Raw genomic sequence first — 14,408 nt, 5'->3', positions numbered from 1 at the left:
GTACAGAGACAGCATTCTGGCGAGATAGCTCAGGTGGGTTTGGATTAGGATCTGAACACGCCTGAGCTCATGCCTGATGACCAATGAGTTAACCTACACCTGAAAGTTTCATGAACACCTACATCTGTTCATCCATCCGTCTGCACAAGGAAAGCCTCTTGTGCCTCTATCCTCTGTAACTCGGCAACCAAAAGGAGATTACATGGCACGTCTGTGACAGTATTTACAAGATCCATTCAAACATCCTATTGAACAACATTCAAGAAGAAGTCTTTTTTTTTTTGTCTTCTTGTTGGTTCTACATTGATGGTCATAGAGTAACCTTTACTGCTTAAACCTGATGACATCGGTTATTAGGTTTATCCTTCTGCTGCGGTGGAGCCGGGTCTATTGCAACTGCATAGCCAGGTTTGACAAGGTATGGTCCAAATGGCTTCAGGATGACTCTACAGCTTGAATGTTGGATACTTCTAATTGAGGCCCCTTTCACATTCTGGTGTTTTGAATCACGGGCATATTTGCCGCGATCCTGATGCAATTTTAAAATTCCATGCTAAATTAACAAATCATCCAAATACGCAGGTCGGTTCTGACGCGACTGTCACAAGATAAATCGTGCTGCAACCGTATCAAACTGCATTGCGCAAAGTCTGTCGCCCAAAAGAAGCTCCTGAACTTCTTTTGGGTGACACACTTTGCGTGATGCAGTTCGCTGCAAGTGCAGAACGATTTATCACGCAACAATTGCAGCAGAACCACACAACAGCATTTTTTGGTGTCATTAAAAGGAATGTTACCTGAACATGCTGTTGTGCGATTTGTTATTTTAGCGAAGCGTTTTGAAATTGCAGGCAGAATTGTGATGATTCTGCCCCCGAATAAAAATGCTATAATGTAAATGGAGCCTAAGTGGTGCCATTTCATGTGTCATGCTGTTTAGAATATCGGAGGGGAGTTTTTTCAAGGCCTCCTTAGGGACAATATCTCATCTTTCCTGATTCCTTAAAGTGTTACTAAACCCAGGACGCTGCATTCACTATATCTGCTTTCCCACAATACAAAGAACATGGAAGTCTACCTCCCCACCTAGCCTCCCACTATAACCCCATCTACTCTCCCCTCTGACCTCGCAATCACCCTGCCCCCCACCACACCTAACATCCTGCACACTATAACCTCCTCAACACTCCGCTCCTTCAGCCCTGCTACCACTGAGGAGGTCACTAAACCCGCCTCACCACTTGCCCCCTTGACCCTGTCCCCGCACAACTCCTCCGGTCACCCTCCTCCTCCATCCTACGCTTCTTCACCCACATCTTCAATCTCTCCCTCTCAACTGGCGCATTCCCCTCCCCCCTAAAGCACGCCCACATCACCCCCATACTCAAGAAACCCTCCCTGGACCCCACCAACCTGAACAACCTTAGACCCATCTCCCTGCTGCCATTCACATCCACCTCCCCCTCTCTCTCCCTCTCTGTTGGGGTCCCCCAAGGCTCTGTCCTCAGGCCCCTTCTCTTCTCCATCTACACCTCCTCCCTCGGCAAACTGATACACTCCCACGGCTTCAACTATCACCTCTACGCCGATGACACGCAAATTTACCTCTCCACCCCCCACCTCACCCCTTCAGTCTCTGCCCGTATCACCCACCTACTGAACGACATATCAGACTGGATGTCGCTCCATTTCCTCAAATTGAACCTTTCCAAAACCGAGCTCCTAATTTTCCTCCCAGCCTGCACCACCCCCCATCCTCTCCATCACGACCAACGCCACCATCAGTCCCACCCCGCAAGCCAAAGTCCTAGGTGTCACTCTAGACTCAAACCTGTCCTTCTAACCCCATGTCCAATTGCTGGCAAACTCATGCAGGCTCCACCTCCGCAACATCTCCAAGATACGTACGTTCCTAACCCCAGACACTACTAAACAACTCGTTCACTCTCTTATTATCTCACGCCTGGACTACTGCAACTCCCTTCTCACCGGCCTACCCCAACACAGGCTATCCCTGCTTCAGTCTATCCTGAACTCAGCGGCCAGACTCACCCACCTTACCAACCGCTCCCATTCTGCCACCCCCCTGTCATTCCCTCCACTGGCTTCCGATTGCCCAACGTATAAAATTCAAACTACTAACATTGACATACAAAGCCATTCATAACACTGCCCCAAACTACCTCACCGACCTGATACCCAAATACCACCCAACTCGTACTCTTAGCTCCTCACAAGACCTCCTACTTTCTAGCTCCCTGGTCTCCTCCTCCCACTCCCGACTGCAGGACTTCTCCAGGACTTCCCCCATCCTCTGGAACTCACTACCCCAATCCATCAGACTGTCACCTACCCTCCTCACCTTTAGGCGCACCCTGAAAACCCATCTCTTCAGGGAAGCCTACCCCACCCTCACCTAACAGCCGATCTCCTCCACTCCTCCTACTACTCCATCCCCCACAGCCACTTCCTCCTGTACCACTATCCCCTCCCTCCTAGATTGTAAGCTCGAAAGAGCAGGGCGCTTGAACCCCTCGTGAGAACCAATCATGATATTGAATACAAGCTGAACACAAGCAGTTTCTTTTACACTAATTATGGGACTGGTTTATGATGTGTCTAAAATATGCACGTTTATGACCATGCGCGCTTCATCTGTTTTTTAATTTTATTTAGATTATGTAACATCTGGCAGCACTGATGTGGATTCAGCCATTCGCAGATTTCTAAATTTCCTAAATTAATGCAAGTTCATTACGAAGGAAGAAGACATGTGCATTTTAATTACCTCTAATGGACAAGCAGAAGATTATAGTCAATATCATACCTGACACAAAGCTTTGCAGGATTTATTAATACCAAGCAACATTATAATCCGCTAGACACAAATTAACTTACTAATAATTTTCTCTTATGTATATGGAAGTGCAAAAGAGCTCTAGTTTAATAAAGTACAGTAGATAAGTCAGATTATTACATTTCCAATAGCCAAGAGAAATGCATGCCTAGATAGTTCATGATCCAGATACAAGGGTCACGTATTGATTGAAATAGGTACTAGAAAGACTGCTACTCTAGTATTCACAGAAAATGCGTATGTTAAATAGAAATAACAGTTTAGTTTATCCTTGTCAGAAGAATATTAAAAAACTGCAATTCACCATTTATAAATAACCTACAATGGAAACGAAGTCAAACGTAACTTCAGGATAGTCACCTCACATTCAAAATGTCTAGTAAACTGGAGGAAAAGCCTGCATATTATAATGTTATTTCACATAAAACTGTTTTGGCATGTTCAGAGTGGAAAGCCAGTATACCATGTTATACACAATAATTACCCTACAGGGACGAACTACCAGACATACTGCATAAGCCTAACTCTCAATCATAGTGCACATTACACACAATAGGGAACAATTATTTACGGTAGCATGGTTTTTGCACACACATTTTGATATAGACATGTTGTAGAATACAAATTACACACGTACACACACAGGTGTGGTATGTGTGTGTATGTGGGAAACACACTGGTGTTTCTTTGCAGAAGGGACTGGAGCACTTGTCAGGATAGAAGGAAAAATGGATAGGGCAAAATACCATCATTGGAGGAAAATCTGCTGCCCTCTTCCAGAAAATTGTCAATGGGAAGAAAGTTTCTTTTCCAACATGACAATGACTTTAAGCACACAGCAAAAATGACCACACAGTGGTTGATGGTGACAAAGGTGAATGTCCTTCCATGGCCTAGTTAGAGCCCAGACTTAAAGCGGTTGTAAACCGCAAAAAAAAACCCAAAAATCTAAAAAAAAACAAAAAACTTCTCCCTGAAAAGATAAGAGTACAATGTGCTTGAATGCATCGCATGCTACAGATTGCATTGGTTGTGTGGACTGCATGGGTTGTTACCGACATGTCGTGAAAATTTCATGTCAATAGCACCTTTAGAAATATATTTACCTAGAAAAATGGTGACATGTTATTTATTACAGGTACTTCTATAGCGCAGTCAATTTACACAGCGTTTTACATATATATTGTACATTCACATCAGTCCCTAACCCTCAAGGGGTGTACAATCTAGAGTCCCTAACTTACATTCATACATACACATACTAGGGCCAATTTAGACAGGATCCAATTAAGGTACCAGCATGTCTTTGGAGTGTGGGAGGAAACCGGGGTACCCGGAGGAAACCCACGCAGGCACAGGGAGAACATGCAAACTCCAAGCAGGTGGTGCCGTGGTTGGGATTCGAACCAACAACCCTAACACTGCCAGGTGTGTGTGTATGTATGTATGTATGTATGTATGTATATATATATATATATATATATATATATATATATATATATATACATATACATACACACACACACACACACAGTATATTTATGCAACTATGGGTAGTTGGGTAAATGGGAGGCATCTCAACAATTAAAATGTATTAACGGACTAAAATAATATTATATCAAAACATAACATACAAAGCATAGAGAGGCAAAAGAGGTGTATAAACCCTTTGGACTTGCCTGAATGAATGAGTCATAAAATTTTACATGATCTTTCCCAAGTTCCATGGCCAACAGACCAACACAGTTTGCTTAAGCTGGCCGTAGATGTATTGAAATGTATTTGGTTGAGCAGAGACTAGCTGAATTTTGATCTTTGGCTGTTCCCATTCAAGAAGTTGTTCTAATGATTGACCAGGGCTTTTTTTCTCAGAGGAAAGGTGGTGGAACTCCCCCACCCAAACCTGGCCACGCCCCCATCAAACCCTAGGACCACCCCTTTAGAGAACAGGAATGCAAGTAAAATTTGGGAGGGGCTTCCGATGACATCATTTCCCGTACATACCATATAAGGGAAATGATGTCATCGGACCCCCGGCTGCCTCTTGCATGATCTGCATGAAACACATGCATAGATATAAAATGACTAATGTACTGACACCAGAAACACATGCATAGATATAAAATGAATACCGTACTGACACCAGAAACACACGCATAGATATAAAATCAGTACCGTACTGACACCAGAAACACATGCATAGATATAAAATGACTAATGTACTGACACCAGAAACACATGCATAGATATAAAATCAGTACCGTACTGACACCAGAAACACACGCATAGATATAAAATCAGTACCGTACTGACACCAGAAACACATGCATAGATATAAAATCAGTACCGTACTGACACCAGAAACACACGCATAGATATAAAATCAGTACCGTACTGACACCAGGAACACATGCATAGATATAAAATCATGGCAGGCCGTTTGTAAACGTCCAGCATAGATATAAAATCAGTCTAGCATGCATGTGTACCCTGTCTGGTAGATGTGCCTGCTCCTACAGGCTCCCCTAGGGTTGCCACCTTTTCCTCCAAAAAATACCGTCCATCACTGAATTTATCTTTCCTGTTCCTCATGCACAGGAGGGGCGCTCTCGATCGGCGCCGCTGAGCGCTGAGCAATTGCGTTCTGAAATAGTTTAGGTGGGCTCAGGTGGGTGAGGATAGTTTAGGTGGGCTCAGATAGTTTAGGTGGGCACAGGTGGTTGGGATAGTTTAGGTGGGCACAGGCTGGGGAGAGAGTAAAAATTTAGAGCAATACATGATACTGCAGTCAGTGACAGGGAGCCGAGCGCAGCTTACCTACTCCAAGCTGTACGGCCCCTGCGTCCACGCTGTCACTGCCGTTGATGTCGCCGCACCGCCCCCGATGTTTACACGCCGGCGGGGGGGGGCGGTGAAGCGTGCATAGTGTCCTCGCCCATCGTCCGCGCCCCCGATGTTTACACGCTGGCGGTAGAGGGGGGGGGGGTGAAGCGTGCATGTCCCCGCTCACCGGCTGTGAGCAGCGGCAGTGACAGGTGCCGGGCACGCGCAAGCATGACATAAACAAGCCGCGTCCGGCACCTGTCACTTTCGCTGCTCTGCATAGCTTGTCAGCTCTGCAGAGGCAGTCGGTGAGCGGGGACAAGAAGAAAAAGGTGGCGGAACGCAGTACCGCCGCGTTCCGGCAGAAAGAAAGCCCTGTGATTGACTATTCTCGAATAGGATTGGTAGTAAATTTTCACTCTATCAGTGCATGCAGCCAATTATCTTCAGTAATGATCAGTGTGTTTAGACAGTGGAGGAGTCCCTGCTGTCAGAATACAATAGTGTAGCAGGGAAGACCTCCCCACCCTCCTGGTTTAGACTGATAAAAAAAAGGCTACAATTGTTTGTGTGTTATTTGTTCTGAATACATGGTTTAAACCAGGGGTTTCAAACTCAATTCCATTGCTGGCCGCATCACCATTCTGCTTGCCCTCAAAGGGTTGTTTGTATCTGTAAAACTATATAAATGTATCTACTCTTTATCATATTAAATGATTGCCTCTGTATTCGAAAATGACTAGTCTTGTGATAAGTTAAGACTTAAGATGTGAGGGGCAGGTGCAGACCGGCATGGAGCCCACTCACACCCCTGCAGCAGATGGTGCAAGTCTGAAAAGGAAGGTTACACACTGCTGGTATCATCCACAAGAAACTCTATTGCCAACTGCTCAGACAGAATATGTTTCTGTCCTAGCTCTCTCCAATAAAGTTTCTTCTGGATAACAGCAGTGTGCAACCCTCCTTTTCAACTGGCATAGAACTGCTTTATTCTCATAATGATTATAAATATAAGCAGGTGTCCAGAGCACCTCACCCCCTCCTTACATCAGATGTCAAGATTCCCCCCTCCATCAGAAGTCACACCCACCCTACCTTACATCGAGGTTTAACACTTCGAAAAGTGAATCTACCACAAGAGAACTATAGGGGCTGCCATTATAGACCTTCTTATGGAAATGCCAGATGCCTGACTGCATCTGACTTCAGTATGTCTTGGGCAACTCACAGATTAGTCAGATTTGTTTCATTCAACCACTGGGTTGAATGAAAAAAAAAAAAAAGACCCGATTCCTTCATTCACATACAAAATGTGGATGGGGGAATTCTCCCCGCTGAGACTTTTCCACTGCCAAAATACATTGATCAGTGCTTCCAGCTATAGCCAGCATCAAGCAGGGAAAATCCAACAGGGCTATCATACATGCCCATACACGGATTGAAATTCCTTGCTGAACTGGATGAATTTCAATCCATGTATTCCCGAATTTAGTCACAAACCCAGAAAAAGCATACAATTTATCTCTATATTTGTTCCAGGTCAGCAACATAGACCATACTGACGCCAAGGCATCAAAATGACAGGCAAGGAACTAACCTTTTCAAAAGGGGAGTTCAGAAATGGCAGCCTCCTTTAGTCTACCATGAGAACATCCCTTAAAAAAAAAGTTTTACAATAAACTTTAAAGTAGTACTAAACCCAAAAGCAAACATTTATTATATTGCAGCTTACCAATTCTTTGATGTGATGGCGGCATAAAATTTTCTTGTTCAGGCGTTCTCTCTCTTTCCTAATCTGCTGATCCAGCCAGTAAGTCTTTTTCAAAACTACAAGCTCTCCAGCAGAATGTATCAGTTTATATGGATGAGACAATCCGTTTAACACTGGTAGGGGTAGTTAAAATGATTAGCTTTTATTTATTCATGCAAGACCTGATCCCAAAAAGGAAAAAAAACAGTTTACTGTAACTGATTGTAAAGTGTGAGCTGGAGTTTGGCTTCAGTTAGTGTATTTAAATCAGCTAATACATTTAACATTTCCCTCCCCCTCAAACTGACCATGCAACTGTGTGATGTGCCCCCTGTGCTCCTTCATCCAGAGTGGTGTCTTACAAATATAGGAGGTATAATACTGGCCAGATCATCAGGTGAAAACAGAGGGGAAAATACAAATAAAAGAAAACGGATGCAGTCACCACATCTAATGATTAATATGCTGCAATATATTACATTTTTTGCATGGGGTTTAAGGTCACTTTAAGGGAAATCAGTATTAAATGATAGCATTATTTTTCAAAAATCATCCATTCACAATTTAACTTAATGGCCCTGTAATCTATTTTTCTTAAAATTGTTTCTTACTGTGCTCTTCTGCTTCCTTGTAATGTTGTCCGTGAGCTCCTGAACCTCTCTTTTTTTCCCCCTCACTTCCATTTGTTTGGAAGGAGCAATGCTTGAGGTCATATGCACTGCACTATGCACACTGCAAATCCCATAGTCCTCAGACCACCTTTGGAGTGAGCAAGAAAGTGTGGTTGGTTCTTACATACAGTGGGACCATAGAGAGTGACTGTAGCCACCATCTAAAAGGAAGTCCAATCCAAAAAAAAAAAAAAAAGGAATCTGGAGATTTGGAGGAAACAGAGCAATAGAAGGTACTGTTTGAGTTAAAAATACATATTTGAATAAAATTTTTTTAACCAAAATTTAGTGTCACTATAATTGTACATATTCATACTTTGCCTTGGGATGACAGAACATCTGCCGTTTATTATGGATCAACACCCTTCACAGGGTTAGGGGCAGTACAGTGGCTAAATGGTTAGCACTTCCACCTGGCAGCACTAGGGTCGTTGGTTCGATTCCCAGCCACGGCACCAGCTGCCTGGAGTTTGCATGTTCTCCCTGTGCCTGCGTGGGTTTCCTCCGGGTACTCCGGTTTCCTCCCACACTCCAAAGACATGCTGGTAGGTTTATTGGATCCTGTCTAAATTGGCCCTAGTATGTGTATGTATGAATGTGAGTTAGGGACCTTAGATTGTACACCCCTTGAGGGTTAGGGACTGATATGAATGTACAATATATATATATATGTGTAAAGCGCTATGTAAATTGACGGCGCTATAGAAGTCCCTGAAATAAATAAAATAAATAAATAATATGGTGGATTGAAAAAATTGTGGCAGCTCTTAATGACCTTGACAATTCTCTTGGTCTTGTTGTGCCTCAAGCATTACATAATTATATAATTAACTATGAACCAAGTAAGGGTACACGTATGGATTTAAAGGACAAGTAAAGCCGAAGCTTGCTTGGCTGTACTTCTCTCCTTGTGGATCACAGGAGTGCAGTTCGTTCCACACTCTTGTGACCCGTTTTCAGCCGGCAGTGGGCTAAAGTCTGCTGTCGGCTGACGTCACAGAGCCAGTCCAGGCCGGGGAAAGAGCACGACAATACTTTTGGGATCCACCTAGGAGCCTGCACTGACACCTGGCTCAGCCTCTCAGTGATCCACCGAGCGCCTAAGCCAGCCCCCCCGCATCCTCTACAGCCCAGAGGTCCAGTGAGCGCGGGGGGGGGGGGGGGCAGAGCAGACAGTGGTGACTGACAGCCCCGGCTCTCTGTTCAGAGTGTCAGGGGGAACCAAATGATCAGCGGTGTTTGATCGCTCAGTTCTCAGCTTTAGAGCCAGCAGGGGATGGATGCTGCATCCACCTAGGTAAGTATGACTGCAAAAAAAAGAATCCAATATTTTTATCTTTTAAATAAAATCATAGATGTGTGTACAGCTAGCAATGTATTTACATACATACAGTTAAGTCTATTATTTGTTACATTGTTAAAGCAGAACGTTGTCCTCTAGCTGTCAAGAAAGCCAATTGCCCTTAAGCTGCAATGTCATACATATTTATTTATACGTGTTTAGTAGCAAGGTGGTTTCTGTGTATTAACCCCACTGCTCTGACAACAGTTACTAAACGAAACACTATCCAGTGACTTTTAGCAGAGCTAGCAGCCAATTGGCTATGAGAAAGTCAAGAGCAGACGTCCTTTCTCCATGGCAACAGATTGCAAAAGCACATGTAATCTCTACGGCCTGCTTCATGTGTTCTACACCAAAGGCTGCACTGTAATAGCAAGTGCGAGGAAAGCCCGGTGCTAGCCTGTGTTGCCTGGTAACCATGGGATTTCCCAGACACAGGCTGGTATTAATCTGTGTACATAGGTACAGCACAGGCACACTGTAGGTTGTCACACACAACTAAAGCTTTTCTTTGCTCCAACTAAAGCAAGCAAGACCAACCCACTTTACCCACATCAGCCGTACAGCATATCGTAGCTGGAGGAAATAGGGGCACTTTGTAAGCAGCATAGTTCTTGTTATGCATGTGTTCATCTTTTAGTTACAAGAATAAAAGCTACAAGACATGCTTATACAACGTGATAACAGAACCATGACCTTTCCCTCATCAGCTTCACAGTCCTATTTATTGTGTCATACTCGATTACCTTGGAGCAACGTGCAGTTTGTATCTTCACAAATGTGCCATTTAACATGTGTATACAGCAGGGGTGATCGACTCACAAGCCAGGAGAGTTCAGCATACGACCTGGGCATGTATGGAGGAATGCCATACAATAGAAGCCATAGCTCCCAGCAGGGACACATATAGAGGGATGCAGGGGATCCTGTATATGAATGGAGGCTGGCACAGAGAATCCAGGATCACTCAGCTGAAGGGATGCCAAGGGTGCCATTTTTGTAAAAACAACAGCGAATACAAGGCCTCCACATAGCACCAGGCAAGTAAATGCTTCATTGATGTTTCAAAAGGGGTTCTGGGGTGTGCTGTGCCCCCCTGATTTCATTTGTTACCCCCAAAGCTGCCCATAACCGCCCCTCTACCTCCCCACACAGTACATACCAGGGTTGCCAACCGTCATTAAATTCACAGTTTGTAAAAATCCACGATTTTTACATATCTCCATGAATGTCCGTTATGGACATGCAGCCTGCATGTCCATACTGTTACGGACAAGCAGTCTGCATGTCAGTAACCAATATTCACAGACAGATGTAAAAATCAGATTTTACAAACTGTCTGAAATTAGGCTAGATTCACAGTTGTGGGTTCAGGAATCGCAGCTGTTCCCGCATCTACCCAATGCCAAAACATGCTTTCTCATTACAGACACGTGGGGTTGACAGTCATTCTTAATGGCACCTGTACACATCTAAAAGCACAGCAAGTTTCCAGATGTGAGAACTGCCAGGAAATGCAATGTACAAAAGCACCATGCCATTTCCTGGCCACTTTGGTTCAAAAATGGTGCAAAGACCTTTATCCTGCATGAAACATGCACAGCAGCCCACTCAAACGAATGGGCTGCCATGCCCAAGGAAATGTAGCCCGAGACAATTCCTATTCTTCCTAAGTGGCCCAGAAAGGTTCAAAGGTTGGACACCACTAGTATACTGTTTTGCTGGTTATGAGGAAAATGCTGTATTTTGTTAAAGAAGGTTATTTTATGGATAGTGCATTAACCACCTCCCGTCCGGCTCATGTATATAAACGGCCGGATGGTGGCAGTGCAGGGTTGGGTGGCCATTTATAAATTGCCCTTGCACCCTGCCTGTGCACGCTCCCTGGGAGCGCGCAGCACCGCGATCCGGTGCCCGCTGTGTCCTCCGGACACAGTGGAACACCGATCGTCGATCGGGACCTGTGATCACTGATTGGCCAATCAGTGATCACATGCAGAGTAGTAAGTAAGATGTCACTTCTGACATCATTGCTTACTACGTGTGAAATCTGTGAATGATCACAGAGGTCACATGGTACAAGGCTATTCACAACAGCCTTGTACCATGTGACAAGCTGTGACCAATCACAGCTCACACAGTAGTTCTCAATGGCTGCAAGAATGCAGCTAGAGAGAAGGAGAAATGATTGCTTTTACAGCCTTTATGGGTGTAAAAGCAATCCGTGTAAAAAAAAAAAAAAAATCTTCATCACCCCCCACAAGTAGAAAAGTGTCACCATGGTGACACTGTACTGCTAGGGTGACAGTATGCAAAAAAAAAAACACAAATAATATAAAAAAATTAAGAAAAGATCAAAAAATTGTTTAAAAATTATAATTTTTGGTTATAAACCAATTTGGGTTTTTTTTAAACTAAAAAGATAACAAAATAAATTTTGGCCAAGATTTATGATGAAATACTATTTATTTAAAACACTTTTTTTTCAAAATTTTTGGACTTTTTCATTTACATAGCAAAAAAAATTAAAATCCCAGTGGTGAATAAATACCACCAAAATAAAGTTTTATCTGTCTCAAGAAATGCTAAAAAAAATTCATATGGGTACAGTGTTGCATGACCGCGCAATTGTCATTCAAAGTGTGATAGCATTGAAAGCTGAAAATTGGCCTAGACTGGAAGGGGGTAAAAGAGTCCGGACTGGAAGTGGTTAAAGTGATATCTTAGGTGAAAACCATTGCACATATTTAGCTAGAAAATGTCTATTAAGCATATAAAAGCCAGTGCTAATCTGTTACAGTGTATGATAACATTTGTAGCTAAATATCTTGTTTCTAACACATCTCAAAGTATAATTATTTCAGTTTAAAGCAGTTTTAAACCCAACATTGTACTTTCCCATATATTGAACAAATTAATATGTATTCCTTATCTTTAAAATGTTATAAAACTGCACTCTTAAAGGGTAATGCCACTTTCAGTGGGGAATAAAAATTGCAAAAAAAAAAAAAAAAATTTGCATAAACAACTGCTACGCAAATCATACTGTAATTGAATGTTATGAAAAATTACCTTTCCTTTTCAATCTGTAGAACTGTAATTTTCTGTAAAAGGCAATGCAATATGGCAATCTGGAGGCATTCTGTACACAGATGATGTACGGAACTCCCCCCCACAAATGTCTTTCACTGCTTCTGTGATTATCTTACCAATTTTCCCAGAAGACTGCACTAAGTCAGATTCTGGGCATTCTTTATAAACAAAAAAGTAACTTTTTGTGAGATACTCCCAAAGGGAAATCATGTCTAAATGGATGCATACCCTGCCACTTTCCTCATTAGAACCCTGCAGGCGCAGCAGCGGATTGATAATTATAAAGTCACTCTCTTTCACAGTCACTTTGCACATGAACACAGACAAACAGCTATTTCTTCAGAACAACAAAAGGTAGGAATCTGCCATAAAGTTTGTTGAAATCCTTTCAATGTACACAGATCACCCAGGGGGGAGTTACTCTTTAACGAGATATTCATGGCGGCTCCAGTCAATCACCTTGCATATGTGCAGTTAATTCTGCATTCAGAGCACAGTGCCATGATGCAGATTCCTGTGCTTATGTGTGGGAGTGACATCATCATGGGCCATCCATTCCAGGAAGAGCAAAGCTGGAAGCAGCAGGAATGGTGAAAGCACAGCACTGGAATGCATCTTTTCACAAGTAGGTCTGTCATAATGTATGAATATGTAGTGCATGATAGACAAAACCAGCTGAGGCCTTTTTAAAAAGGAAAACTTGCTTGCATAGAAACATGGAGGCTGCCTTTACTGACCTCCTTCTAAAAACGCTAGCTGCCAGGCTTCAAAAGATTGAGTCATTAAATTAAAACAAGCAAGTAGATCAGTTCTGACTACCTTCTCATTTTACTGGTTCATTACAACTGGCTCAGACAGCAATAATGCTGAATTCTAGGAAAATAGGTAAATTACACAAACAAAATACATATATGGGAGCAGTTTTAACTGCCACGGGATTAGTATTTTTATAAATCCAGCAGACATATTTACACAGTCCTGCCAGAAAGCAAAGTCAAGCTGGTAAACTGATATTTCTCTGCAGTGAAGGAGTAGCAGAAGACAAGAGTCACCTCTCTACTCTATCCAGTTGTTCAACATATATGCACACAACACACTTCAGTGGCTCCTTTACCCTATCATATTCTTAATGCTGCTGTGCAGAGAATGACTGGAAACTAACAGCAAACCAAGTTTAGATTCTTAGACTAGTTGCATTTAAAATTTCAAAATAGAAATGCCAAAGACAATAAGTAATGGCTATCATTGTATTTCTCTACACCCGTCTATTAATTTCTGGGCACACATTAAATGACATCTCTAAATAGCTATCAGAATGTTATTTGGGATAAACATATGCCAACTTAAGCCAGCTATAGACGGTTCGAACCTCAGCCAGTGCAGCAGGGAATGGCCAAGATTCAAACCATGTATGGGCAAGGCTGCATGTACCCAAGTTGATCGATCAACTTGGGCAGAACCAGCCTGTCAGATTTTACATGCAATTATTGCTAGCGGCTATTATAGTGTATATTATAGGAACCACTGACTGTGTTGATGGAGGAGTCAAGCAATTTTCTTTCCTGCAAAACACTTCATCTATAGCCTGCTTAAGTGGGGCAGACCAAAAACAATACACTCACTGGCCACTTTATTAGGTTCACCTGTTCAATTGCTTAGTAACACAAATTGCTAATCAGCCAATCACATGGGAGCAACTCAATACATTTAGGCATGTAGACGTGATGAAGACGGCTTGCTGAAGTCGAAACTGAGCATCAGAATGACTGAATGTGGCATGGTTGTTGGTGCCAGATGGCTGGTCTGAGTATTTCAAAAACTGCTGATCTACTGGGATTTCCAGAAACAACCATCTCTAGGGTTTACAGAGAA

The 14,408-nt window shown here is 42.9% G+C and overlaps 1 protein-coding gene across 2 annotated transcripts in view; it reads right to left on the bottom strand.

Annotated features, from left to right (window-relative positions):
• GRK3 (G protein-coupled receptor kinase 3) overlaps positions 1-14,408 on the bottom strand; it is a 415,831-nt gene that overhangs the window by 151,117 nt on the left and 250,306 nt on the right. The window lies entirely within an intron of this gene.

The sequence above is a fragment of the Staurois parvus genome, unplaced genomic scaffold (genome assembly GCF_062004578.1).
Source record: "Staurois parvus isolate SC_StPar_1 unplaced genomic scaffold, SC_StPar_1.0 ptg000336l, whole genome shotgun sequence".
Classification (NCBI taxonomy): Eukaryota; Metazoa; Chordata; class Amphibia; order Anura; family Ranidae; genus Staurois; species Staurois parvus.
Note: the sequence above shows the minus strand (reverse complement) of the source record. Positions and strands in the feature narration are given on the sequence as shown.